Source organism: Corapipo altera, unplaced genomic scaffold (genome assembly GCF_003945725.1).
Source record: "Corapipo altera isolate COAL_440 unplaced genomic scaffold, ASM394572v1 78, whole genome shotgun sequence".
NCBI lineage: Eukaryota > Metazoa > Chordata > Aves > Passeriformes > Pipridae > Corapipo > Corapipo altera.
In genome coordinates, this window is record NW_020884904.1 from 3,508,924 (window position 1) to 3,533,818 (window position 24,895).

General features: G+C 41.2%; 1 protein-coding gene across 5 annotated transcripts in view; it reads left to right on the top strand.

The window, feature by feature from the left end:
- Nucleotides 1–24,895, top strand: part of ST5 (suppression of tumorigenicity 5) — a 172,313-nt gene that overhangs the window by 37,393 nt on the left and 110,025 nt on the right. The window contains exon 3 of one of the 5 annotated variants that reach the window (XM_027651048.1): nucleotides 451–524. The exons of 2 other annotated variants lie outside the window; for them this stretch is intronic. The gene's annotated coding sequence lies outside the window, so the exon portion shown is untranslated. Of the gene's footprint in view, nucleotides 1–311; nucleotides 525–24,895 lie in introns of those variants that run through there. 2 more of the 5 variants (XM_027651046.1, XM_027651052.1) reach the window with 2 other exon arrangements.

Sequence of the window (24,895 nt, forward strand, 5' to 3'; positions counted from 1 at the left end):
TAGATTTACTTTCAGTTCAAAGCTTTAGTGAGAAAACATCTCTGTTTTCCTTTCCGAGGGTAAAAAAAGTACAAGTTCTGTGGTCGCTTTCTCTTTTTTAAGAGGCGATATCTCTGATTTCAACAATCGATTCATGACCAAAGCTCAGCTTCCTGGGCTGACTCTAGGGAGGGGTTGGAGGAGGGGTGGAATGTTTCAAAAACTTAGCTGATGAAAAGGCATGCTGTTTTGTGGATGCCTCCCAGAATTGTTTAAATCTGTGTGTGTGTGTGTATGCGTGCGCGCTTATGAAAAGGGGGAGAGAGAGATCTCCATGACAACTGGCCTGGCCAGTCTGTGTTCTCTGCAATCATTTTAGCTGGAATCAGTGCTGCGAAAGGTCATATGAAGGAGTTATGGGAAGCACAGCAGGTATTAGATACTGAACGACTGGTTTTCTGATTGCCTCAGATAATAAGACAGAGTTTTTTCTGGGAAGTACAAATCTGACAATGGAGTGGAAAGGGAAATGCTCCAAATTTCAGGTAACAAAAATTGCCTTTTTAATGTTATGTCCTCCCATTGTAAAGTTTGATGTTTGGTGGGTTTTCTTCTGTTGGTTTTTTTTTTTTCCCCTCTGTGGTGTTTACTCCCAGCCGAGTGTCGGAGCGAGCTTGGATTCCCTAGCTCTGGGGAATGATGTCATGCGGCAACAGTTGGATTCTATTAGCCAGGGAAAGAGGAAACATCCTGCATTTTTTGTTTGGGGGGCGTGTGGGGGGGGAAGGGATTTACTTTGGCTCTTGATTGAATCTTGAGCAAAGGCTACAAGAAGTATTTTACGAAGAGAAAAGTTTAGAACTAATTAGCTCCCAGAAAATATCATTTAGGACCTAGGCAGCATCAGTCTTTAAAACCACTGCAACAATTACTCTTATATGCAAGAAAAGGATTATGGAAGTGTTACAGAAACCAGAAAACATTTCTTTCAACTTGAATGCTCCTATATTCATCTTTAATGAGAAAATAATTTACAGTACAATTAAGCAGAGGATTTGGAGCCCTGACGCACTTGGGATCCTTTAACAATTGTTTGGAGAATGCGCTGCTAAAGAGTTTCTTCTGGGTTGGGCTCTTTCTCAAACTGCTGCTTGTGAATAGATGATGCTGGCAGCATTGTTCTTAATAAGGTTTTCAGTCCTGGACTGTGTTATTTCATAGCTTTAAACCAGCCTTTTTGAGAGAGGGCAGTGGGGAAAGAAAGCAAACCCCTCATAATTTCAGCAATTTGAAAGAGACTTTTCCTTCCCCCCTGCCTCAGAGACTTTTGCTAAATGCTGTATTAAACACCCAGTGTTAGGATAGCATGCATAGGATTTTATGCAGAAGAATACCTCATGATGAATGTACAACTGCTATGCCCTAATAAAAAGACTTGAAACTTTTTTATAATCTGACTTCTTCAAACATCATGAAAATACACTGTACCAGCAACCATGATGAACAGACTAGGTCACCCCTGTGCTGTTTAAGTCCCCCTCTAGCAGATGCTCATTTCTACTTTCATGCTGCTTTGTTCCCTTCTGTGCATTTCAGGCATGATCCAAAGCTTGCTCTGGAGTCCATGGGAGTTTTCCCGTCAACTTCAAAGGGCTTCGGATCAGCCTCTGCCTGAGAACTTCCCAACCTCTGTTTCAGTCTTTTGACTGCAGGACCAGGCCACAGGCTCTCCGTTTTCTTTCTTGAACTTTCCAAACAGAAGGTCTTTTGTGTTCCTCCAAACAATGCCAGGCGCTGCTGACTGGCTTCAGCGTGGCTGTTAGCACACGCTGGAGATAATGGTGATGCTGATTTCCTCTTTCTCCTAATATCCTCCTAGAAGGGAAAGTGCCATGAATGGAAATTGGATCCTTCTATCCCACCTCCCCTCCTCACAAATGACTGTTGTCTACGGGCGGAGTGTGTGTGTCTGTATGTGCAAAGTGTTCCTTTTTTTAAAGGGCAGTATTGGCTGTGCTTCAGGGGGGAGTTCCAGGAAGATTTTAGGGAGAAAACACTGTTATAGCTGTGATGTGCCATAGGGCACTCATGCAGGAGAAGCAGGCTGTCCTGGAGCAGCACTGGCAGCTGTCATCTGCAAACTGAGGGCTGATCAGCACTGTTTAACACTTTGTGTCCCCCTCTTGCCTGTCAGATTTGACCAGCTTAATTCTATAAATAAAACACTACTGCTAGTGAATATCAAAGCCTGGTTTGGAAAAAAATAGTTTTTCATCTCTTTGTGGAAATGGGAGCAGTTTAATAAGAAATCTTTGTGCCTTTCTTGACTAGAAATGAAATATCTGTGGAGCTGGTGTGTTAAGTTGAACCATCCCCCTCCTTACAAAGGAACACTGTGATTATTACCCAACTTTAAGGCTCATTTGTGGGAAAATGCTATTAGTGCCTGAAATTTCTGAGACAAATCTAATGATTTTCAGCATCAGAACCACTGCTTTTAAGTGCTTACATTTTACAGCTTGGGAATCCTGAGAGATCTCTGCAAGGTGTTGCAAACTTGGCATTCCAAAGGCAACAGTGGGGTTTGGTGTTTTTCTGTTGTGTGGTGCGATGCAGTGAATTCTCTCTGGTGAGTTTCTGGATGAGTGGCATTTCCCTTAATGGTCTGTACTGTTGCATTTGCATGTTACTTTGAAAAGTGATACAAGGCATCATTCCCATAGTCCTTTAAGATAATTTCCATATGTTCCAGCATTCTGAATGGTTCCAAATGAAGTTTTCATATGTTATATACTACATATACCTTACTAGTTGGATTTTTTTTTAAAAAATCATAATATATTTGTAACTACAATCATAACAAGATACCTCATAGCTGACCTATTATGACTGGGTATAAATGTACCCAGCAGCACATAGGCATTGGCACATCAGTTTTTTCATCCATTAAGGGAGGAAGCAGTTCCAGAACCTGGTATACCTGCTGATGCAGGTGGAGTTCTTGCAGGTATCTGTGCAGGTGTAGCATGTCTGTGCTCAACGCAGCATCTCTGGACAGGTCTTTAGCTCAACATTTGCAGTCCTGCTATAGTTGTCACTTTTTCAGTGCATTCATTTCTGTATCTCAAAGGCAGTTGCTCTGTGTTGTTTTGACATAAATCTCCTCGTTGGTCCCATGTGTCCACCATATTTCTGCCAGTGGCTGTACATCCACGTTCAGTTTGTGGATAGTCAGTGGCTCTGAGATTTACAGAGAGATCAGTGTGGTTTTTGATGGGATTAGTTGCTTTCTGTCTCATTTTACTTAGAAGAAAAGTGAAGGGTCACAGTAGAAATCTTTTTTATTCTCTCTCCTTGAATGTCTAATGAGTAATTTTTATATTCTGAGGTATAATGTTTTTAATTGCTTGTTTTATCTTGCATAAGATCCTCTCTTGTGTAACTCCTTGTACTCCCTCTATCCGTAGTGTTGTCTGTTTGTAGTGAATTCCAGGTTAATTGCTACCCTGACACATTTGTCTTTATTATGTGGAAATAGACTGCTTTGTGAAAGATCTGAGACTATCTAGGACTAACTCTGTCTGTATTATTCAATACTTGTTTCTGCTCTTACTCCCTTCTCTACATAACTTCAGTCCTTTCTATTTTTTTTCTTTGGGAAAGTATGTGAGACATTGGAAAAACCCTGTAGTTTTCTCCATTTCTACTGTTTTCTTTGAAGTTTGGGTGATCTTCAGAGCACCTGGTGTTACAGCTGTGGACAGATGTATCGTGAAATTCTTGAACATGAGATCAGTATTCTTCGTCTGTAACCTTATGCTCACCATAGGTGGAATTAACTGATTGAAAACAGCAGTGCTACACGTTTAGAAGAGCTGCTCATGAGGATGCTCAAATCTCTCCTGATTTTTCTATAAGCTAGTTCCCATGAGTTCTCAGTTGTTTCCTCTCATGTGCTGTTTTCTGGTCATGGAAACTGAGTAACTTCCCAAGGTGCAAAATGTAACACACAACAAGCTTACACAACAAGCTTACACAAGCTTACACTGGATATGAATCTGACTATCTTTAATTACAGCAAGAACCTCCACATGATTGCACTGTCATTGTGGTCTGCAGTGGAGGCTGTCATGAGTGCTAATCAGTGATCTCTCTTCTGCCTGTGCATCTTTGACCCAGTTACTTTGCTGAACTCAACAGAGTTGCTGGTGTGACACAAAGCAGACTCTTGGCACAACCCTGATCACAGAGCAGGGAGAGATCTGGCAACTTTCACACAAATCCATTATAATTAAGGCTTCCGGTCCGGGATTTAAACTGCTTCTTTCTCTTAAAAGGCTGAGAGGCATTTAAAAGTATTTTTCAGGCTGAAAATGAACCTACTGCTGGTAGAGGCAAACTCCCCTGGTAGTAGTTGCTGTAGCAGACCTGGAAGAGACAGGTGCTGCTCTTGTTCCTTCATCAGGCTTTGCAAACGTGCTTCCAAACCTGAGTGCTTTTTGAACAGAGCCCCCCAGCTGTTCCTCAGTTTCATGTGACAATGGCAGAGTCCCCTAAGCAGTTAGAGGAGTGTTGCACAGTTGGCTTTCTTCCAGTGCCAGCTCTTATTCTGAGTTCAAGCCTCATGTGGCATTAAGCCTCTCTACCCACTTGAAGCCAAACTGCTGTAGACAAGGGACTGTTCAAAGGAGTCCTGTTTCCCCATTCTGCCAGGCAGTGCTCCCCCCTGGAAGTTTTTTTTTTCTCCATCCTGTTGCAGTTTGATGACAGGAAGATGAATTGGAGGCTAAAACTTCTGCCAATGGCAAGAACACAATTTGGCACCCCCTGTGCAGCTGGCATCCAAAGGATACAAGCCATCAAATTATCCGTGCTCCTGGTCCAGCTGAGCCTGTTGGTTTATGACCAGAACATCCCTCCTGTTTTTAAAGCATGCTTGTAAGTTAAAAGGCATCACTAAGCATTTACCACATTATGGGCATGCTGAGGACAGTTGGACAATTTTGACAGTACAAAACCTGCTCCCTGCAATGCTGTTTCATGCCTTCTTGGTAGAGAGCAAAGAGCAATTTGAAAGCTGCAGCAATATGGAAACGTTTGCAGCTGCACAATTCGTATTTCCACGTTTCAGTCTCTCACAGGCTCAGGCAAACCTTCTATTATTAGTTTTAAATGGAGAATAGCTGACAGCTGATTAATTTGAATGGCGTATTCTAGAGAGAGCTGTTTTATGACCGAGTTGTCAAGAATGGCAAGGCAAGGAAATATTGACTGAAGTTACAAAGAGAAATCTCTGATGTAGAGCACAATCCTGTTTATCCAAAAGATTTGTAGGGGACAAAACCATCTTCATACCACCCTGCTGTCGACATGTTCAAACCCGTGCTGGGGAGGAGAGAAGCTGAACAGCTCAGCCTGTTTTGCATTCACTCTCTAGCAGTTTCTGGAAGAGCTCCCTGGGGGTTTCCTGGCATGTTGTCGCAGGGAAGGGGACGCATTGCAAACCGGTCTTTAGAAAACTACCTAAAAGATTATTTCAAGTGATTCATTCTGGTGTTGGTTTTTGAAGAAGAGTCAAGTTGGTTTCAGAGGGAAGAGTAAAAATAAAACCGCTTTTGGACAATGGATATGCTTTGTGTAATCAGCTGATGCTCTGGATCAGAGCTGCTCTGCTGTGCATCAGACTGGGTTCCACTGTTGTACTGACCCTGCTGCACTCGTGCTTGGGCAGAGTGGCTTTTGGGAATGTATGAAGACATGAGAGTAAACATTGATTTTTCAGTGGTCTTTTTTTATTTGCAGCAGCACATGACAGTGGGTTGCAAGTTGAGCAGCATCGCCTTAGGACATGTGCATGCTGCTGTCTGGTCACCCCTTTCTTTCCTGTGGAAGACACTGCCCATGTCTTCCACCTCTAAGCAAGCAAGACCCAGCCTGGGCAGCTGAGGCACAATTACAGTTCTCTTTCCCTGATCTGAGACTTCAGTGGAGGAGAGCCAGTTCTGTCCCTGGAGCTGCATAAGATGATCCATTGAGGTCCTCTGTTTCCTGCAGCAACAAGGCTCTGCCATGGTGCTGTAATGTCATGAGCTTTCATGGGACTATTCCCCCTGCCCCCTCCTGAGAGGCTTTAGTGTGGCAGGAGTCACAAAAGGTGAGAGTGAAGAGCAGCACAAGCAAGAAGACTAAATTGGCCCTGGTCACCCTGGGCTGGGAGGAGACCGCATGTTTTTTAGTGCAGAGTGCTCATGTCCTTGAGGGTGATTGGAAGATCAGCTGGGCAGGAACACCATTCCCTTGAGTCAGGTCAGAGCTGCTGTCAAGGCATGGGCGACATGCAGAGCTGAAGTCCTTGCAGACCATGTCTGTTGCCATGTGCTGCCCCTGCTCTCCTCTTCCTCATGTTAGTGTCTATGGAGACAGGGGAAAAGGGTAGCATTGGGAGTGAGGCTATTCCACTTTCTACCCAGCAGCTGAGCCCAGGATCCTTTTTCAGCATAAATTGCCCTGGAAATGAGATTTGCTTAATGTAAAGGTAGATGAAGGCAGAAGTTGAACCCTATTGCATTTAGAAACACTCACTTCATGCCCACGTGTTTGGAACTCCTTGTGTGTGGTGAGAGGGCTGCTATACAAGCTGGTTGTACAGAAAACAGGTTATACTCTCTTCTGTGCCAGTCTCAGTGCATAGTGTAATGTACTGTCAAATTTGATGTGGGCATTAAGATCTGCTTTCCTCTCCTATGGAAACATTATCCAGGTTTCTGCTGAAACACATGAAGAGCTAAGGTCCCTGCTGTGATTTATTTACTACTGGCTGATGTGCATGGACAGTAGAAAACAAATGTAAATGTGACTCGGGGCTGTGTACTACAATAGCACAGAATGCTTCCTGGGATATATAACCATCTGGAAGGACAGGGCACCCAAGAGGCAGCCCAAGGTCTTCAGTTGCAGCACCTTGTCAGCAGTTCCCAGCAGAGTCCCTGTGCCACTGATAGCTCTGATAATGGCTGTGCTACGTGTTCTGAAAGCGTGGCAAGAGCCTCAGGTGGAGGAAGGCAGTAGAGTTATGCTAAAGGCTTTCATGATTTTTCTGGAAAATCTATGCAGTTCATGTTCTGGATAGGGCAGACTGATTGCGGAGTGGGCATTTATCCAGAGATTTCAGGAGTCAGCCAGTGGCTGCTCTGGTCAGGCTGTGTGATGTCCTGAAATCCTGAAAAAATGACCACATTCCTCTTTCTCCAGCTCAGTAATATTTCCATATGCAAAACCAGGCTGCTTTGGGTGAAGCCCTCTTGTGTATCAACCTCTTGCTGAGTTGTATCAGGTGTGTAATGTCCTTTTGGCAGCTGCATTGCTGGTGTGCTAAGTGACCTTGCCTACAGTAGCAGTGCACATGAACTTGCTGTCCTTGGAGATCTGGCATCACATGGGCCCCAGGGACACAGTGACAGGACAGACTCCAAAGTGGACTGCCACTGGTTCCTAAGAAGGAGGAATTCTTGCTACCTGTGTGGATGCCAAGTAATATGGCTTCTGGAAGTATTAAAATGTTCACTATTAAAAAATGATTTGTCATGAGAAAAGGAGAAACCTATTCCTTACAGTGAGGGAACAGTCAGCTGCTCCTGAGTCTGGGTGGAAAAAGGAAATGCTTGGAAATAGTTGGAAGAACAGTGTAGAAAAAAAAAGCCAACTGGTTATCTGTGAAAGAAGGAAACCTTGTTAAAAGGTAATTATTCTTCTGGATGAGCTGGCTTTCTGCAAGGTTGGCAGAAGAGGATGCAAAGTCAAAACCCAGGCTTCTGGCTCAGCTTGTCATTTCAACACTTACCATTTCAAGATTTGCTTATGATCAGATTTGAAAGCAAACGAACCAACTGACCCATCATTTTAGACTGGGAATCCTGTAAAATACTTTTTCAGTGTGATGGATGCTCGGTGTTCCCAAAACAAAGAAGTCCAGGACACTTTTGGCAGCTGAGTGGCACTGAGAGCCTGCTGGGCTGTTTCACTGTTGCCCACTACTGAAGAGGAGCAGTGACTGTTGGCTTGGACAGATTGCCCTTGTGACAGTGGCTCATTAACGTTTGTCACATCAGTTATGTTTCCATGACAGCCTCAGGTCTGACAAATGTGACAAAGCTGTGTTTTATCAGCAAATCCCTCGGCAAATCCCCTGTGGGCCCTAGTCAGGAAAGCATATGGGTAAGGAGAGAAAATTATCCTTCCTGCTCTTTGTTACTCACTGATTCTGCCCTTTGTATGTGAAGCAGCCAGCTATGACTAGCTACATTTCTCTGTAATTTGCAGTACCTCCTATATGGGGCTGAACCAGTGCTGAATTGATAGATTTTCCATTTGTTAAGAAGTATTATTCATTGTCCTGCTGAAGATCATGTTGAAGTTTTGGGGATTGAAGCAGAAGCACCAGTGTTCTTCTACGGGGCAGACTTGGGCAACCTTGAATCACACTGGTTCTTTTTCAGATGAGTTTTGGAGATTCAGGTAGGTGTGTTGGCTAAGGTTGAGCCCCTTGGGTAAGCAGTCACATTTGTTCTCTTGCAGTTGTTTAAAGAAGTGCATGAGCATTTTATTTGTATTCAGCTAATTTCTCCCTCAGTGAACAATGCAAGATGCAGTCTGCAACTGTTTATCTGTAGGTTATCTGTTAATATGTTGTGTGCCAAATCACACTCATACATAAAACAAGGAAAAAAGGCTGAAATTATGGATATGCAGAACTCTCTCTCTATCATGAACATATCAATCTTGAAACGTAGAAGGATCTGTAAAACAAGTATTTGCCCCTCTTATGCAGGGACCATAAGAGAAGGGAAATAGTAGTTGTATAAATAAGATAATATGACATAAGTAATAAAAAGGAGGAGGGGTCCAGAGCTTTTTGAAGTACATGATTGCCCTTTCCTGAATAGAATCAGAACTGCTTACAAGCATTCAGTCCATCTCACTGGGGAATTGCAAACAGGATGCAGCTTTGCTAATATTGGCAGGTACTGGATTTTTTTTAACTGAAGTGGCAGACCCTGGGGCTCTGTATCAGAAGGTCACGAGTTGAATCCTCGTGCTTCACACCACTCCTGTGCTGTGGCTGGTAGCTTTGTGTGTGCATGTACAATATATGTACCCATGAATGACTGCTCACCTTGGTCATCTGTATCAGCAGACTCCAACTAGTAGAACTATTACCAGGAACATTTTATCTCATGGTAGAAGCAGTTATTTGGGAGATCCTAACTTTACCCAAGAGAGGTTTCCAAGACAGTAAAGGCAAACCTACTTGGTTCAAGATTTTATGCTGGGACTGACTGCTTCATGTGACTGCAGCAAGCCAGTACGAGTAGTACAGGCAGTACTGAGTCATGAGATTTCCAGTATTATCTCTGAGATCATTCCAAACTCAAAGGTGGTGCCTTTGACTGAAAGACAAATATATTTATTTCAAAACAACGAGTAGTAAATCTAATATTTATGCTATTACTGCTGTAAATTAAGTCAATGGTTTTTCAAGCATTTTTGGAAATTCTAGAGAAGGCTACCAAGTAAAACATGTGAATCCTATTTTGTAGCTTGTGTCTGCTAGGTGCACAGCAGCAAGCTGAATAAAAAGGAGTCAGGTATGTCTCAGAAAAACAAAATTTTTCATGTATTAATAACAAACATCTACTCTCCTGATCTCCACATGAGCAATGTCAGAGAGGGAACATCACCAAAAGGTCAACTGAATCTGGAGAATCATCAGTTGGATACAGAACTGGTGCTGCAGCCAGGGGTTTGGCTACTTAGGCCATGGAACTTGCTTTGAGACCTAGTCTAGGTGTAGATCGGGTATTAGGAAGATATTCTTTACTGTGAGGATGGTGCAACACTGGAACATGTTGCCCAGAGAAGCTGTCCCTGTCCCATCCCTGGAAGTGTTCAAAGCCAAACTGGATGGGACTTTGAGAAAACTGGTCTAGTGGAAGGTTTCCCTGCCCATGGCAGAGGGGGCAGAACTAAATGATCTTTAAAAGATCCCTTCCAACACAAACCATTAGATGCTTCTCTGAACTTTGTGACACACCAAGTTCAGTAGAATAAAAGGCAAGGGATGGAAGTGTGTTTATTCTTAAATGATGCCATGTACCTCAGCACAGCTGGGTATTTTGTGAGGCAATACCTTTTGTTTATGTTTTTATAAAAATCAAATCCCTATTTTGAGAAAGAGGGAAAAGACTTATTAAGAAGGAGAAGGTGTTGCTTAATGAATGAAGTGTTTCTCTGCAAGACTGAAATTCTACCGTGTCTTTAGCACTGAAAGTAGAAGAGGCAACTTTTGAGGGTGGCCAATAAAAAGGTGTCGACAAAAATTTTGTACAGCATAGACTTTGTGGGTAGCCTGACTGTCTCTAGAACTTCAGACTTCCAGAGGCAGCCAGTCACTAGAGCAAGGACAGATCCAGCCCCAGCAAGCCTTGCAAGGGGAACCTCTGCTGTGAGCTGGAGGGCAGCTGGTAGCAGTGATGTGCAGCATTGCCAACTGTGTTCTAGAGTCTTTTTCAAAACTACAAAGTATTAGTTGACTCATGAACTTTACTGCAAAGTTTTCTTCCTCTCCTGGCAACAACCAGTCCCAGCAGGGCACCTCTTCCCATCACTACAAAGGTGCATTGGGTAAGAAGTGTGTGGATAATGCCATAGCAAACTCAAGTTGCCATAGTGCTTTAAGAGAAACCGCTTAAGTGAGACTAACATTTTGGTTTTTGTTTGTATAGTGTTCAGCGTGCTGAGTCCTAATCTGTAGCTAGGTTTGTGAGGTAGTGGGTGTAATAATTACTGGGTTAATAAAAGTCAGGCCTGATAAGCCTCACTGTTGAATTGAGTAGAATACTGCCTTTTTCTAGCTATAACTCTTCAAAAGATACACACATTTTTGTTTTCAAGAGCCATTAATTCTTGTTGAAAAGAATGGTGAATGAGTCAACGCATATCCATTTGTTCATTACTCTCTCCCGGTCCTGTCACAAATCCGTGGCTAAAAATGCAGTAGGTACAAAATCTCTCCATCCTGTCTCTTGATGGGAAGTTTGCATTTCTGTTGTTTTTCTCCAGCCAGCACATTCCTGTAGGCAGTGCAGGAGGGGAAGAGGAAAACCAGCTTCTTAGAACTGTGAAAAAGTGCTTAGTCTCTTAGCTATCTGCATCATAGGTTGCATTTTTAATTCTACCTTGAAAATCTTCCCCCAGAAAAATGAGTTTGAACTCCAGACAGTATTCCTGTAAAAGCAAATGAGTCATCTTCCTTGGGAATTGAGGGATCACTGCGACCTGGAGTTACAGTCTTAATGACTAAGATGAACAGATAGTTAGGAATTTGCAGTAAATCTATATTATACCATTCCCTCTTGTTTCTTTTGTGTGTAGTCATACAGGGAGAAAGCAGACATCGTTGTTCTGAGACAGGGTTTTGTTTTTTTTTTTATGTTTATGTAGTAGCAGGCAAAACAAAAAATGGTGGGACTCATGAGGAATAAGGTGAAAAATTAATAGTGCCAGGTCTCTTAGTCCCTGCAGTAACATATTCTACAGTGGCCAGAGAACAGCCTGAATGTGATGACCCAGTTTGGAGACAAAATCATTCTTCAAGTACCTTTTAAAGACGCAGTTCCACTGAACAGTCAGATACCTGGAAATCTTTAATCGTGCTTTTAGGTCTGAGGACAATGTTCTCAGAAGTCCTGAGGTCACACTGACTTCCAGAAATGTTGAAGTCCTGAGTGCTGTGACAGCAGAACTCAAATCCAGCAAGCATCTTTGCAGTGTATTCCTGAACACATATTGTGTTCCTCTGTGGGCTAAAATACTCTATCTTCAAACTGTTGCTAAAGTTATTGGTCAAACAGAAATTGTATTTACTTTTTTCAGATACAAAAGTTTGTTTTCTGGTTGTCCACTTTGTAGCCATTTCACTACATCAAGAAATGTGAAAAATTTGCATTTTTAGATGAAAGAGAAATTAAATCCAAGTTGTCCTGAGCTTGCAGGAACTGGTGCATCAAAGGCAAAGTGGATCCATTTGAGTCTTGTGGGGTTTTGAGTGGTATCCTTTCAGTTATGAAACTGGAGAGAAGTAAGAACAAACCAGTAAGAGATGGAAAAATAGTGAAGAAAGCAAAAGGGTAAGGAAGAAGTGTCTGTACCATACAAATTGAGGATCTTTCAGTAGAACAACAGTTGAGAGATTTTCTTTTTCTGCATTTTTGAAGCCTTCCAACTAATATACTTTTTGAAGCAGTTCATATTTTACAGTTAAATCTTGTTTCCCTTACTTACACACAGCTAGGTGGATCATACATTTGCAGTTTCATATCTGAGGCTATATTAATAATCCTGTGTATTCAGGTAAAAGTAAATGTGACAGATATCTTTGTGAGGGAGTTAACTTGCCCCTAGATTAGGGGCAATAAATCTGTGATGTATGCAAAACAGCAGATCAGGTCTCAGAAAACTCTGTCTATGAGTAGGTGACTATACAGATATTTATTCTTTCTTCTCCCTAGATAAAAAGAGTATTGTGCAGGATATTGTATTCAGTTTTCTTCTTAGTTTGAAAGCTGTTATAGGTGGGGAAGAAATTACCTTCACATCCAATTGTGGGAAAGACATGAGGACAAATGCCCTGAAGGGCAAGAGGTGTGTAAGGCTGTGAAGAAATAAGGAATAGAAAGGCTTTAAAACTAATTGAATGATAGATCTCATTCAGAAAATTATTCACAGAACTTGGTCTTGGCTGTCTTTGGAGAGAAACTTTGGAAGAAGCAGTAGCCAAGAGATGAATGAAAATGCGCCACAGTTCTCTTGGCATATTGCCTTCCAAAATAGATGGTGAAGCTTCTCATGGAGCTATAGCTGCTGCGTTAAAAATATTTCTTATTTCAGTCACAAACAAAGCTCCTCAGAGATTAGTTTAAAAAAGATATTGTTACAGCAGCTCTAGTCAAAGCAGTGTTCATTTTAAATTGTCATCAAAAGCAGCGAGCCTACAGATTGAAATTGGTCATACTGACCAGTGTTGGTGAATTCCAATTTCCTTCTAATTTGAACATTAGAGGGTAGTGAGATTCCCTAGAGAACTCGGGGAGGTTCCAGAGACAGCTCTGAAAATTTAACTAGTGTAAATAACCCTGTATCTTTGTGGCACATCTCAGCTGTGGAATATGCAATGACTGGGAAGCACTGGTTATTTATTTTGGGGTTTGAAGTTGTCAGGGAGCATTACCCTGATCTTACACAGGGGTAATAGGACTGGTCTGCTGCACAGACAGTCTAGTGGTAACTTAAAGACAGAGCTGAAGTGAGTACATTTGAGATCCCACTTATGCTGTTAATAACAGAAGGACCTTTCTGATGCCTTTCCAGCTTAAACAGTTGAAGCTGTGTGTTTGCAGTAGGTTTCCTTTTCTTTTAGCCATGTGGTACATAACTGGACTTGTTTCTTCATGTCTCTGGGCAGTTGGATTCTGCTGTATTTTCCCTTTATGGATGATCCTGGTTGAAAAGTCTGCTAATCTTCACTGGACCTGACAGAGAAAAATATTAGGGATATGATTTTGAAACTGAAATATGCAGCACTATAATAAATTGTGGCTCTCTTGTTGAACATGAGGATAAAATTCATTCCAGACCATGTGTTCAAATGGAACAGTTTATGAATGGAAGCACAGCCCCTGGATTGTATTTCAGCATTCGTCTCTGGTTTGGAATTGTGCTATTTCCAACATAGACAAGGATAGATATTTTATAAGCTTTCCTTCTTTCACTCTTCAGATTGTTCAAGGATAAAATCTCTTGAGCTGGAGATGGCTGTGGATGATATGGCATAGGAAAAATATGTTCTTTTTAAAAACAAACAGCTTAGTAACTCATCTGTAGTTTACACGTTGAAAATAGCTTTATATTTGGCTGAAGAAGAACTGGCTAATGCTCAGAGATATCAGAGATATCACATTGATGTTTCTGCTTTACCTTATTTGTCCTGTTTGTGTCTTGTTTTATGGTTGTCATCTCATCTCTGACACCTGTCAGACAGGGTTCTCTGTTAGGTGACATCAGAGCAAAATGTGCCTCTCTTGCTTTCATCCGATACAAGTAGGTGTTAGATGAAGGGCACTAGCTGCAGTAAATGTGACTTAGCATTGATTATATTCAAATGGACAAGCTGGAAGACAATAACGGTGTAGTTATCAAAGAAAGAAACAAATTAAAGGAAAACATGCTTAAGCAGCATGTATTAGGAAATTAGGAGTCTTGGGCTGAAGTCTATAAATGTTCTAGCCCCTGCTGCAAGAAACAGCAGCTGAGAAATAGATGCTTAAAGATGAAGAAGGAGCCAAAACCTCCTGTCAGTTAACATACTGTGGTTTCACCCACTGCTTAAAGCTGTTCAGTTTGAAGCCTCTCAGATGGTTTATGTTATAATGCTGACAGAAACAAAAATGAGATGCAAAAAGAAAAGCTTAGGGAAAAGTTTGAAGTGTGATTTTTACATCTGTTAACTGGATTATTTTTTTTTATTTATTCTTTCTCACTGGGATATTTAAAGATGGCTGAAAAAAGGTAAATTCTATTATAAGGATGTATTTCTGCCACCTGCATTCTCACTGGTTTTGCCAGGTTGTAGTTTTAAAGCATAGAAATGTCAGATATTTCTTCTTTGTGCTAGTAAAAAATATTTTCTAAGTAAGAGTGTGTAAGCTGATACATGAGCAAGACTTTTAAAAGCAGCTGTGTTGCACCTAAGAGAAGTGGAAGGGTTGGGACAATACAAGCAGCTCATTTTGTCCAGTGTGTTAACAGTGTGTGTATGTGTATGGGGCAAGCAGAGGTAAATGACTGCTTGTATCTCAGGCTCTCTAGAAGAATGCTGGCATCCTCTCTGCAGAGAACTTCCTGTTTCCCTGTTGTTCTGAAAGGGATGTTGTTGCCCATCCCAGCAAAAGCTTAGGAATGAATTGTTTCATTCTGTCTCACCAGCTGAGACAGTCTACTGATACTGAAATCAGCTGAGTCAGTCTGCATTTTGTCTAGGCAGCTGGAAACAGAAATTACCCCTGTCTTCAGTTATTACTAAAATTACTAGCACAGATTATGATACTGTTGAGAAAGATTCTTCAGAAAAGACTGCTAAATGCAGTCCGTGGATCACCTTTGCAGAAAAATAGTAGGAAAATACTGATAATAATACAGGCCTCACGTGTTTATTGATGTCTAGGAATTTCTTCATCTCTCAACTTACAAGATAGTTCTAGTGTTGCTTCAGTTTTACTAATTAAGGAGATGTCGGAGCTTTGTTCAAATAGAATGCTTATGCAGTCTTTTAAAACATAATTTACTCTTGTTTTTAAAATAAATGGAAAGAATTAAAAATGGCTCTATAATGAGGCTTCTTATTTCAAGGAGAAAATTGTGCTAGGGCTATAGCAGGTAGTTAGTAACATCAGCTGGGCTGAATTGGACAGGTACCTAAATATGAAGGAGGTTTGGAATATCCTGTAATTATGGACTCCAGAACTGCCATTGAATTGGTGTCTCAGGGAGGGAGTCCCAGGGAGCAGCCACAAAAAAGAAATAGGAAAAGTCTGAAACAAAAGGAGAGGGAAAAACTCATGGAGAAATAAAGGTGTATTTTTTGAGGTGAATAAGCATAAATACCAAGTGAGGACTGCCAGAGGTGAGGCTGGATTTAGACATTGCTAAGGGTATTAAAACAAAACAAAGTATTTTCATTTTCCCTAAAATTTATGAAAACAGAAGCAGGACAGAGGTGTGGGGTAGGTGGGATAGTTAGCAGAAGAATGGTTTAGTGATGAGTGACTGTACAGACAAGCAGAAATTATTCTCCAGTTTTCATTCCCAAGGGAATGAAACAGGACAATGAATATGCCCCACCCCTGGAAGGCCAGGTTAGATACGGCTCTGAGCATCCTGGTCTTGTGAGAGGTGTCCCTGTCCCTGGAGGAATGGTTGGAACTACATCTTTGAGGTCCCTTCCAAACCCTAAATCATTCTGGGATTCTATGATACTGTTGACCTGGTGGGTAAGATTAGCCATGGAAGCAAGAAGAAGTACTAGGATAAGAGGCACATGAAAACAACTCCAGCAAAAACCCTCTGGAGATATTCAAAACTCACCTGGAAGAGATCCTGTGCAACCTACTCTAGGTGGAACTGCTTTAGCACAGGAGTTGGACTAGATGGTTCTCAGAGGTCTTTTCCAATGTCACTTATTCTGTGATTGATTATGTGACTTTTATGATGTGCTTGGAAATTGCAAATATAGTATCTGTGTTGCAGAAGAGGAAAATTCAGTTCAGGGATGCTGACTGTGATAAACCAACTCAGAGGGAAAGTGGAGTATGTGGAGTCTTGGAGTTTAAAAATAAAAGGTAGATTGTGCTGACTAATCTGGTAGCTCCCTCTGGTAGCTCTATTGCAGAGCCAAAGAAGTAGCAGGTTTGTCCTGTTTGGACTTCTGCTTGCTAGCAGAGCCACAGTGGGGACTAATTGAGAGAAATTTGGAATCACTAGAGCAACTGGGAAGTGACTTGATAAGGATGTAAAGATAAGAATAATGTTGAGAGAAAGATACCATGTTGTAGGGAGGTTATAAATGAACTGTCACATGAGTATCTTGAGACTAGTTTCATCCACCATCTCCATTAAAATGTTCATTAAATGGAGTATGCAGTTAAATTTGCTGCTTCTACACAGCTGAGTTGCTGATTTTTCAGACTGAAATAAATGAAATGACATAGCAGTGTCATCACCTGAAGAAGACAACTACTTGGGTGGGCTGAAGATAAACAAAGACCAATTTAAAGTGAAAACAATGTCATCACAAGAACTAGAGATTATCTGAAGTGGAGAGGGAGCCGAGATTGCTGCACTGGCAGATCCTTCAGGTCCCTTATTTTCTATGCAGAAGAAACACCCTTCCCTTCAACTGATGATTATGATTTAAAATTTTTCTTGTTTTCAGTTTTAGTTCAGCTTCCTTTAATAGCCCTTACTGGTAAGAATGTGTGCAGGCAACAAAGTGGGAACGGATGTTGCAAGTCTTTTACTGATGCTTTGAAAGTTGTGACACAATTGAGATAAATTAATATGCCAACATGCTTGTGAACTGTTCTCAAGAATGTTCTCTTAAAAGAGAGAGTAGGAATCTGGGTCAAATCCATTTATTAAGTGATGTTTTAAATCCTTTTTTGTTGCCATAGCATTAGTTTAAAGAGTTATTTGTATGTTTCTATTTTTTGTTTCTTAATGGAACCATTAACATGTTTGGGGTTTTTTTAAGGCTTTTCTGTCCATAAACCATAACTGGAGTATTTTCCAGAAGACTTTTTAATCATAGTTTCTGCTGAAACTAGTTTTTAAGGGAGGAGATGTGAGTTTGTTGTTTATGGTGCCCAAAGAGAACTTTAGTTTCCACACCTAAGATGAAGTTCTAAGGGATTACTGGGTGCTTTAAGGAGAAGAACAGGGGAAGAAACTGAGGCTAAAGGCACTGACGAACTATCAGCAGTTTGTACAGAAAGTAGGAGCTTGTTTTATATTGTCAGTTCAAAGTTGTCTGTCATGTCTTTTGGACTCTAAGGCTGATAAGCTGTCTGCCTGTCTGCTGTGACTGTGCAAAGCGGGCATGCTTGTGTTTCTACAGCCATGCCTATTTTCACTCATAATGTATCCTTAGGAAGACCCTACCTCACCTCCCCTGCCTCCACACACCTGTTTGGAACCTTTCCTCTCCCCACAGCCCTGAACGAGGGTGTGTAATGAAACAGCACTTGTTGGCAAAGAAGGCAACTCAAACTGCTTGGCCAGTCTGAACAGGGCCTTTGGAGAACCCTTCATTCAAAGTCAACATTTCTTTTCTCAGTTCCTTGTGGGTTTTTTTTTTTTTTTTCCCCAGCTTGTAGAACTCACTGGTGATATTTAAAGTGAGCCTTAGAAACAGGATTCAGACTAAAATACAGTGGCCCTTGGCCTTAAGTCCAGATACCTGAACTCCCTTTGATTCCTTGTAGAAGCAACAGAGGCCCATAATGATTCAGACAAAGCTCTGTTAATTTCAGGGATAAAAGTTCTTGGGGAATATTGGCACAAAACCTGTATTTTGTGAGAACCTTACTGTCAAGTAGGTGTTGAAACAGTGTACCTTTTCTACTTCCAAAGTACTATTTTTCACAGGAAAAAACTAATAGAAATGCTCCTTCTAATTTTGAGTTAAATGATCATCAAGCAGACTAAAATACTTGATGTTTGAATAAGCTGATTTCACTGAGCTTTTGGGCTAACAGCTTTATCATTTGTAAATTAAAAATCAAGGAGTTCCCAGCTCCCAGGAGGGGTGTTTCTCTATAATTCTGATTATGCCCTTTCCCCATCTTTGTCCCTGTAGCTGTTTTCTGAAACATGAACCTGTAATCTTAAACTCAACTTGACTACAGAAGTAAGGTGCCTTCTGTACAACCCATTTATAGAGAAGAATATTTCTAATTTAGTCTTTGTTTCTCCTTAGAGGGTTGAGTTTCCAGGTGACTGGACAAGTCAGGCAACTGTAGTAACGAGATAGTGCAAAACCTCTATCTGCTAGATAAATAACAATCTAGACAGTGCTAGATAAAATAACAGTCAAAAGTTGATAAACTTCTTGGGTTTATGTGAAACAAGTAAAACTTTTGACTAAATTAGTACTGTGTAAACAATTTTTACCTGGGTTTACCTTGAACTTGCCACTGAATTTTTCACACAGCTTACTGTCTGAAATATTTTGTATTATCTATTGACATCAAAGCCATCTCTAACAGCATAATGAATAATGGGGCTTGACTGAAGCAGGGAAGCTTCGAAGGAAAAGATTTAGCTGGCAAGTAGCTTTTATTTCTTCCAATAGAAAAAGAAAAACATTTAGTAAAATGTATCTGCTTCTCCTTAGCATGAGTAAAGTACTTTACTGACAGTGCTTTGAAAGATTTCTGTAATACATTTAAAGAGACTGTTTAAGGTGTTTCCTTGTGCGGAATTTTGTCTCTGTGTTTTCTATCTGTTTCATTGTTTCATTTTTCATTAACTTGTGGAGTTACTCTAAAAAGATGCTGTACTGAAAATGTGCTGTATTGAATGACATACACTTGAAGTCTCCCTCTTGTTGTAAGAAACATGATTCCTTCTTGCTACCTGAAAACCTCATTCTGTGAGGCAGGAGTGAAAAATAACTTTTGAGAAACAGGAAGGTCAGCAGATGGTCCCTTGAAGGTGCCTGTGCAGGTATCCCCTGGACTGAGTGCTGAACTTAATACTCTTGTGTTAAATTAACTGCCTGCTTAAAGGAAATAACCTCCAGTTTATATCAGCTGTGTTGAAGGTGATTCACCTTTTCAAAAGCACCTAAATGACTCACACAGTTGCAATGACACTTCAGCTCTTGAGTACACAAACCATTGCTGGGAATCGGAATAAGACTTCTGTTATGTGTTGCTGAGAATTGTGTGAAGGTAGTGTTTGGAAGTTGCCTGGAGCAGTGATGTCTGGTAGAAGCAAGAGAGGAAGGGGTGCTATGCGCCAAATCATATGAGTGGAGAGGAGATAAAAGCGGGAGCAGTGAGAAGCTGGAACAAGTAGAAGTCTGGCTCTGTTTCATCTGATGGCAGATGAGAGCCCATGTGTATTCCCTCGATGCCAAGCTGCTGTACTTACCTCTGGTTTGTTCAGCCCAGCCTGTAATTCCTGCACAGAATGTCCATTTGGAGACTGTACTGTTTGTGTCAGCAACTCAATGACTACCAAATAGTGTGTGTTTCCTTTTGAGGGACCATCTCTTTCCTTTTGAGGAGCATCTCTACGTTGGCACAGACATACTCTACCTCTCACATAACACTGAAAATGAATATATCATTGTGCATTGAATCTTCTTTAGTTGCAGATTTAAGTGTTGTACTGCCATGTAGAGTGTAGCCATAGTTAGCATGTGAAAGAACTCACTGTCAACAGCCTGTTCCGTTTCAACTATGTTGTTCATAAGATTCTTTCCTCCCTCCAGCTGTTTCCACAAATTGAAAGACTTTATTTTAGTTTATAAATGCTATTTGCCCATTGTTCATGCCCACAGATATTTTCCATGCCCCAACATCCATCCCCCCAAGAAAAGAAATCCTGACCCTATAAAAGAAGCCATGTGGAATGAGCCTTTGAGGAGAAAGTCCAAAATGGCAAAATATTGGACTTGCCATCTGCAAAGCCTCAGCAGCTGGTGTTCCTCTGTTGTGTATCTGTGGGTGGGGACACGGGGCACAGAGCAGATTATGAGTGGGGTGTGGTTGCGTTACCAGAGTTGTCATTTTTTTGTGTTGTGGCTCCAGCTTTCTCATTAGAACTGGAGAGTCCAAAACTTGCTTCTGTGGGAATTGAATGGAGCTGTTGCTTGGTGGTACAGCTACAGTATAAGGTGAATTTATCACTACAGAAACTCCAGATGTACTGGTTTTTTAGTGGAGAGACTGGTCAGAAGGTTAAGAAAATGCAGCTGTCTGAAATAGCAGAGATAATACCTTGAAATTGCCATAAAATTAAACTGCAGTTTGGAAAAAAAAGCTCTCAAACTTCAAACCGTCTTCATACATGTATTTTCTTTGGAGCTTCACCTGTAATATAGCTGCTGTGAAGAATCAACTAAAGTGAATTTCATGTTTTTCACATTCTTAGACTGTCTAGGATCAGAAAGAGGATCCTTAGCATGACTCTTGCATCTAAAACAGGATAAATAAAACCTGTTGTATATGAATGTCTCACCATGTATTCTTCTTCAAGCAGGTTTTTCTGGGGCCAAAGGAGGGAGGAGCTCAGATATTAGGTATTAGGCACACATTAGAAAAAAGAGACAGTTCTTCCATCAGGAAACTTCAGGAATTCATGCTCTGAAGGAACCTGTGAATCCTGGTGCATTTATAACACCTACAACTTTAAAGGCAGATTATCAGATAAAATACCTCCATCCCAAATCATCAGATGAGTAGATAGTCAGAAAAAATATTTGAAGTGGATTCATAATCACATAAATCATTACCCTTTTGGAGTTCCAAGAGGCATTTATTTTGTTCTAGCAGGGTGAAACCTGCTGTTAATCAGCTTTTGCCCACTGTGTGTTAGGCACAGGTACAATTGTATCTGTCTCTGTAATACAAATCACCTTCCTGGCATCATAAAAAGTTTCACAAGTATTTTTCTACCTTTTGGAGGACTAGGACTGAATTTTGAATGAACTGTGGCCAAGTTTGTGGTATCAAGTGGAAACCATGTGGAATTTGGCAATGCAGATTTCATCCTGGACAGAACTGTTTAATATCTGTCTTGAATGTTTAGATTTGTTTGTTAATCAAGCCCAGGGGAAAAAAATACATTCACATGAAGCTGACACTGAAGAGTTTTGCGTAATATATTATATCATACTCAAAGGCTGTATTTGTTTTATGATGATGGAATTTTTAGTAGGGAAGCATTGTTTATACTCTGTGTATATACTTTATTCTACTTAATTTACTTACTGAAAGACAAGTTTTATTTGTGAAGTTTATTATCAAATTGTGTCTGCAGTATTGCACATATATAATTGTGCATGACTGCACCTATGTAATAATTTGTCTATTTGTAGATGCACATTTTCAATTCTCTGCTTGCTGGTATTGGAAGGATGGGTGTGCTTACAACTGAACTGAATGAGAACAGCGAAGGAAGCAGGAGAGAAGTCAGAGATGCAATTTCAGTGCTGGTATCATCCTCTATGAACAGTAGCAAAGGAGTGTTGGAAACTAGAGTTTAGCTGACAACTGCATGAGCATAAACTCTGTGAAAGCAGAGTAGAATTCCAGTTTGCCCTTTTGCTAAGTGAACTGTATGTTATAATTGATCATAACAAAACCTGCTTTGACATTTTCATTGTGAGTAGACAGGTCTAATTCCAAAGGTTAGGGAGATGCAGAGTTAATCTTCTATGATAATCACATTTTTAAGAGACAATAAAAATATTTTTGTATAGGGAACAGATCCAAACTGGACCTCTGCTGTGTTCAGCTTAAATCCATAAGAAAGAAGAAAAGAAAGATGATTGCCAGCTTCAGTGCCAGGGTAGATGACGCTGCCGTTTGAAAGTTTGCTCAAATATGGACTCCCCTGAGACGGGGAAGGTTTGAGTCAAACTTTGCTGTAGGCTCATTTGCTTGTGAAGTGAGAGAGCATGTGTGTTCAGATAATAGATTTTACACCCTGGCCTTGTTGTGAAGAAGATATTTCCATATGGGTGCTATACCAAATTTATCCTACTGTGTGTGGAATGCTCTCTGCTTGGCAAGAGGTCAAAACATTCCCTGTAAGGGAGAAGGGACTGAAATTGTATCTGTTAATCTGTGTCCCTCAGGCTTATCTTGTGGCCATTTCTGTGTTGCAAGGGCAATAGTGGATATGCCTTTTCAATGAGATCATTGCAAAATCAAATTGCTATTAAATTATATTTTACTTACAGTTTTGAATTGAGTTAAAGTAGGAACACCAGTGCTAAAACTGGGTAGAAATGCTGGTGCCAGAGTGACACTCCAAATACTATCTGGATAAAATTAATCATTTCACACAAATATTCCAAGTTCATGTTACATGTTTTAATATTGTTAAACATAAGTGGTAGCACATTGTGGCGCTGCAGCCGATCTGGGAACAAGAAAGAGGACCCTGTTCCTGCACGCACTGGCTACTTGTTATTCCTGGATGCATCCAGCTGGATGGAAGGGCATGGTATCATGCTTTCTTCTTGAGGCTGTGTTCTCCTGTGCCCTCCCTGGCATTACAGATATTAAGACTTGCAGTGTGAGCAGAGAAGCGGGATTTGGGAAACCTGGATCACCCATGGGAGCAGTGTGTGAGGCTGTGTGACAGGGTCTCGGTGATGGGCCTCACTTGTTATTCCTGGACACCTCCAGCTGAATGGAAGGGCACAGGATCACAAGGGTCTCAGTGCTGGTCTGACAGCTTGGGGGGGGTCTTGGTCCTCTCCAGCCAGGAAACGAAGCAGTTCAGTCTGTAACACTGCTCTAAGTCAGGTTTACTCCTGCCCTGAGGACTGTGAAGAAAGATTGTTCCCTCAGCAGAACTCACCAGTACAGTGGTTCTATTCAAGCCTGCATCTGGGAAGATAGTTAGTGCCTTCATTTATGAAATTCCTGTCATAGAAGTGTAAGTTCTTTGGAACAGCGGCTGGTCTCTTGAGAGGTCTCCAACATGCCATGGACGCAGCAGTATGTAAATCATTTTCATAAAAAGGAAGAGAAGAAGCTTTTTCAAATCATCAAATACCATCCCACAGCCTGAAGAGATTTAAAATATCTTTGGTATCATTCATGGTTTGTTTGTGGATTTGTTTTTGCCCCTGTCAAAAACCCCCTCACTCCCTTCTGCTACTCTGAATGCAGTGTACATGGGAACAGAGCTGGTGTTTCTGTGGCTGCTGCCTTGTTTCCTAGCTCTTCTGGGAATGGTTGTTGTTCCAGGAAGCCTCAACTGAGACTCTCCATTGGCAGCAGCCACAGTCCATAGCGGTTTGGTGGCTGCAATCAGCTCCTGTGGGTGGCCAGGAAGGTGTTCTGCTGCCTCCTTCTACAAGGAATGTTAAAACAGGTTTAAGTGTTTCCAGTTGTTTTGCTGGCTGGTGGTTGGAGGCCTGATGAAAGGTGATTTATAACACTTTTGCTTGTGGTAGCTTGTTGAAACTTTGCTTTCATGCAGATGACAAAGGTCAGTGCTGCGGGAGCTGAACTCTTTTCTTGGGAAAAGCGCCTCTTCCAACGGCTGCATGCACCTGTGCCTGAGTGATGGCTGGGAAGAGGCTCTCTTCAAATTCACAATCAGCTTGTCATAGTAAGGAAAGAAAGCTTATTTACAGGGTAGTTATAAAGCCAGTGGATATCACAGAGGACCATGGTACCATTTCCTCTGCGATAGATTCAGTTTGTCATTTTATCTTATAAAAATATCCTTTCTAGGAAGAAACAGCTCCCTCTCTGTTGGATCTTATTGGTGTTTTTTACATTTCTGAAGGGAAACTCTTGAAATTCCTTATGTTTCTTCTAATGGCTTTTCAATGTAGATTCACACTTTTTTTTTTGTTTGTTTTGTTTTTGTTTGTTTGTTTGTTTTGTTTTGTTGGTTTTTGTTTGTTTGGTTGATTGGTTTTTTGTTTTTGTTTTGTTTTAGTGTGGAAGAGTGAAATTCCAGCAAGGCTGACTTAGTGAAAACTGAATTAGTGTTGATGGCTGGAGAGAAATGTAACTCGATCTTCTGTCTCCAGCGCTTGAATCAGGAACTGAAATAATTGTTCTAAGACCCTGGTCAAGCTGCCAGAAAATGGAGCAGTGCTTCTGCCAGATGGTCACCACAGAAGTGCCAGACATTCCTCCCCTCTTTGAGCTTGCAAGTGTGCGTATTTGAGAAGGAAAATACACACAGGCAGCAGGGAACTGAAATGCTGTTCTTTCTGAGATACTTGCAGAGTGTACAGTGCCATGGGCAGTACCCATGGAGATACCAGTGTGTGATGGCTAGCAAGGAATATGTGCACAAAGACTTGAGCACAGGAGTTTTGAGCAGTGACATTGGTCTCTCTAACACAGGGCTTGACAGAGAATATGAGGTAAAGCCACTAGAAATGGGACTGAAGGACTCATCACACAGCAGGAGAAGCTAGTTCAGTCCCTGAAGAAATTGTGGGTCACTGGAAGAGATGATGTTGCCTGCCAACTACTAAGCCCAGCTCTACTGGTTAATGATTGGTGCCTTTAACTGAACCCATTGTGCATTACCATAGCCC